This window comes from Pristis pectinata, chromosome 7 (assembly GCF_009764475.1).
Source record: "Pristis pectinata isolate sPriPec2 chromosome 7, sPriPec2.1.pri, whole genome shotgun sequence".
Classification (NCBI taxonomy): Eukaryota; Metazoa; Chordata; class Chondrichthyes; order Rhinopristiformes; family Pristidae; genus Pristis; species Pristis pectinata.
In genome coordinates this window covers 38,359,392-38,364,073 of record NC_067411.1, presented here as the reverse complement: position 1 = coordinate 38,364,073, position 4,682 = coordinate 38,359,392, and positions in this window count along the sequence as shown.

Genomic DNA, 4,682 nt, shown 5'->3' with positions numbered 1-4,682 from the left:
AAAGTAAAAGCCAGTAAGAATTGGTGGATAGTTGTGGGAACTGAGAGAGACTGTTGCTAGTGGGTCCTCACAATTGGGTAAGGGAGCCTGACGTTGAACGGGGGTGGGGGGCGCAGAAGTTCATAATGATTGTGATGGCGATGGGCTGAAGGTGGGGGAAGGACAAGCGATGGGGGTGAGGAGAGAATGGTGGTCAGGGGATAAGGATGACAGTGGTCAGGAAAGGAATGATGACAATGGGTGGTGATGTTGAAGGTGGGGCGGTGGTGATCAGAGGGGATTTTGGTGGGGCAGGATAATGGCAGTCAGGGTGATGAAAGGGAATGATTGGGAGGTAATGAAGGGGGAGGGGGGTTGGTTGAAGAGGTATTAGAGAAATGGAAGGACTTCAGGGATTGGGATGACGGAGTAGCTGGGCCCTATGGACTGGCACAAAAAACAAACTGCTGGAGAAACTCAGTGGGTCAGGCAGCACCTGTGAAGGGAAATGGACAGTCGACATTTCAGGTCGAGACCCTTCATCCGGACTGTATGAAGGAACAACAGCAGTTTGTTTGTATTTTGCTCGAGATTCGATTGTCTGTGCTCTCGTGTCTTGGAGACAGATGGGGTGGAAGCATGGAAGCAGAGATGGATAAATGCAGGTAAGAGATAGTGATAGGCAGGTGAGGGGGAGGGGAGACAGATCCACCAGGGGATGGGTCAATGGTAAGGAGGAAAACAGGGGAGTAGAAAAAAAGAGATAGGCTGGGAAAGGGGAGAAGAGGCCTGGTGGGTGTGGGGGAAGGGGGGTGGTGGTTACTTAAAGTGGGAGAATTCAATGTTCATGCTGTTAGTCTACAAGGTTCCAAGACAGAAAATGAGGTGCTGTTCCTCCAGTTTGTACTTGGAATTCTACTGGCAGTGGAGGAGGCCGAGGACTGTCATATCTGTGATAGAGTGGGAGAGGAAATTGAAGTGACTGACAATGGGGAGATGCAGATCACGGTTACCGACAGAGTGCAGGTGCTCTGCGAATCAGTCACCTAGTCTGCGTTTGGTCTCGCCAATGTAGAGGAGGCCCCACTTGGAGCACTGAATGCAGTAGATGATATTAAGGGAGGTGCAGGTCCTATCCTTCATTGCACTCATCACCCCTGTACCACTCCCAACCCCTCTTACCCCTTTCCTCTCACCAGCCCAGCCCCTCTAACCCCCCTCCCCCACCCTTCCTCCTCTAGCCCTAATTCTAACCCCTGTTGGGTCTTTACCATCCCACCTGACCCCCCCCCCCCCCCCCGAGGCTGAGTGGTCTGTTCTCAGCAAAGGCCTCACCTTTGTACCTCTATGCCCCCACCTCAACGAAATCCAAGCCAGGCACGATGCTGAGCTCTTCTTCCGCTGCCTCCGTGCCTTCTTCTTCAGTAAGAAATCCTCTCCCCCTTCCAATGACCCATTCTCCTACCTCCAGCCCTCTTCTTCCACCTGGACTCCCCCACCGGGCCTGTTACCTTCCCTGGACCTATTCATAACCGACTGTCAGCGCGATATCAGCCGTCTTGACTTTTCTGCTTCCCTCACCCTCACCAACCTTACCCCCTCCACGCCCTCCGCACCAACCCTGACATTGTCATCAAACCAGTCGACAAAGGTGGTGCCGTGGTAGTTGGGAGTACTGACTTCAATCTTGCAGAGGCCAGACACCAACTCTTGGGCACTTCCTCCTACCTACCCCTTAACCATGACCCCACCAAGGACTACCAGGACATTATCTCCCGCACCATCACTGACTTCATCACCTCGGGAGATCTCCACCCCACAGCTACCAACATGATAGTCCCGCAACCTAGGACTGCCCGCTTCTATCTTCTCCCAAAAATCCACAACAAGGACTGTCCCAGCAGACCTATTGTCTCCACATGCTCTTGCCCCACAGAGCTCGTATACTCGTACCTGGAGACTATCCTGTCCCCCCGGTCCAATCCCTTCCCACCTATGTCCGTGACACATCACACGCTCTCCAACTCTTCCACAGCTTTAAGTTCTCCGGTACACACAACCTCATCTACACCATGGACGTCCAGTCCCTATATACCTCCAGTCCCTATCATGACAGCCTCACCGCCCTCTGCTTTTTTCTTGACCAGAGACAGAACCAGTCCCTTTCCACCAACACTCTCCTCCGCCTGGCCTGGCTGAACTTGTCCTCATTCTAAACCACTTTTGATTCCTCTCACTTTCTACAGACCAAGAGTGTAGCCATGGGCACTCGCATGGGCCCCAGCTATGCCTGCCTCTTTGTTGGTTACGCTGAACAGTCTCTGTTCCAAGCCTATTCCGACCCCATTCCTCAACTCTCTCTCTGCTACATCAACGAAGGCATTGGTACCACCTCTTGCACCCATGTGGAACTCGACAGTTTCATAAATTTCGCCACAAGTTTTCACCCTGCTCTCCAATTCACTTGGACTATCTCTGACACCTTCCTCTCCTTTCTTGATCTTTCCATCTCCATCTCAGGATATTCATTATCCACCGACATCTTCTACAAACCCACTGACGCCCACAGCTACCTCGATTACAGCTCCGTCCACCCGGTCCCCTGCAAGGACTCTACCACTTTTTCTCAATTTCTCCATCTCTGCCGCATCTGCTCCCACAGTGAGGCTTTCCAGTTCAGGACCTTCGAGATGTCCAACTTCTTTACTAACCGTGGCTTCACCCCTAATATGGTCGAGAGAGCTCGCACCTGCATCTCTGCCATTTCCCGCACCTCTGCTCTCACCCCCACTCCTCCCAGATCTAACAGGGATAGGGTCCCCCTTGTCCTCACATTTCATCCTACCAGCCTACGAATCCAACACATCATTCTCCGCCACTTCCGCCATCTCCAGCAGGACCTTATCACCAAGCATATCTTCCCCTTTCGCAGGGACCGCTCTCTCTGTGACTCCTGAGTTCACTCCTCCCCTCCTCCCCCCCTCCCCACCCACCCATCCCGCTCCCACCCCGGGAACTTTCCACTGCCCCTGCCATAGATGCGACATCTGGCCCTGGACCACCTCCATCCAGGGACTCAAACAATCCCTTCAGGTGAGACAGAGATTTACCTTCACCTCCCTTAATATCATCTACTGCATTTGGTGCTCCAAGTGCAGCCTCCCCTACATTGGCAAAACCAAACGCAGACTAGATGACCGTTTCGCAGAACACCTGCGCTCCATCCGTAATCGCGATCTGCAGCTCCCCTGTTGCCAGTCATTTCAATTCTCCCTCCCACTCCATCACAGATATGTCAGTCCTCGGCCTCCTCCACTGCCAGGAGAATTCCAAGTGCAAACTGGAGGAACAGCACTTCATTTTGTGTCTTGCAACCTTGCAGCCTAACGGCGTGAACATTGAATTCTCCCACCACACCTCCCCACACCCACGATGCCTCTTCTTTTCTTCCCTTTCCTAGCCTCTCTCTCATTTTTTCTACCCCCTTTCTTCCTCCTTACCTTTGACCCATCCCCGGTGGATCTGCTCTCCCCCCCTCCCCCACACATGCCTATCACCACCTTGTGCCCACCCCGCCTCCCCTTTTTTGTCCACCTATCACTGCTCAGCCTTTCCCTCCTATATATTGGGCTTCTCCTTTTCCTATCTTCAGTCCTGAAGAAAGGTCCTGACCCGAAACATTGACCACCTGCTTTTCTCCACAGATGCTGCCTGGCCTGCTGAGTTCCTCCAGCATCATAGTGTTTTTCATCTAGATTCCAATATTCGCAGACCTTTGTTTCTCTTCCCAACTCCAGTGCTCAATGCCCTGACCAATGAAGGCCAGTGTGTCAAATGCCTTCTTCACCACCCTATCTACCTGTGACGCCTCTTTCAGTGAATTATGTACTTGCACTCCGAGGTCCCTCTGTACCATAACACTCCCCTGGGCCTTCCCATTCAGAGAATAAGTCCTACTCTGGTCTGATGTCCTAAAATACCTCACATTTATCTGGATTGAAAGCCATTTGCCAATCCTCAGCCCACATATCTCGCTGACCAAGAACCCCCTGTAATTTTTTATAACCTTCTGCTGTCTACAACACCAGCTATTTTAGTATCATCCACAAACATACTAACCATGCCTTGTAATATTCACATCCAATTTGTTTATATAAATACAAACAACAAAGGTCCCAGCACCAACCCCTGTGGTGGACCAGTAGACACCAGCCTCCAGTCCGAGAAACTACCCTAAACCATCACTCTCTGCATCCTAGCACAGAGCCAATTATGAATCCAATCAGCCATCTCCCCTTAGATCCAGTGCGATCTAACCTTCCAGACTAGCCTACCATGATCGTCATATAGGTCAGCCATGATCATATTGAATGGTAGGGCAGGTTTGAAGGGCTGGTAGGCCCTACATCTACTCCTATTGTAATGTGTTCTTGTGGAAGCCTGGGATGACTTGGGAATGGGGATGGAAGGGGGAGGAGGGGGATAGAAGAAGAGATGGAGGAGGGGTTCCAGCTTCAAAAGGGATGAGGGGTCTGAACTGGGTGAAGTCTGGAGATGGGTGTGGGTAGGAGGGGGGGGGGGATGAGAGTGAGACGGGGTGGCCTGCAGTGGGAGGTGGGGGAGCGGCAGAGCCCGTTGACGGAGGCCACTTCCCCGCAACCAAGCGCAAACACTTACACTCCCCGCCTCGGCACCGAGATCTC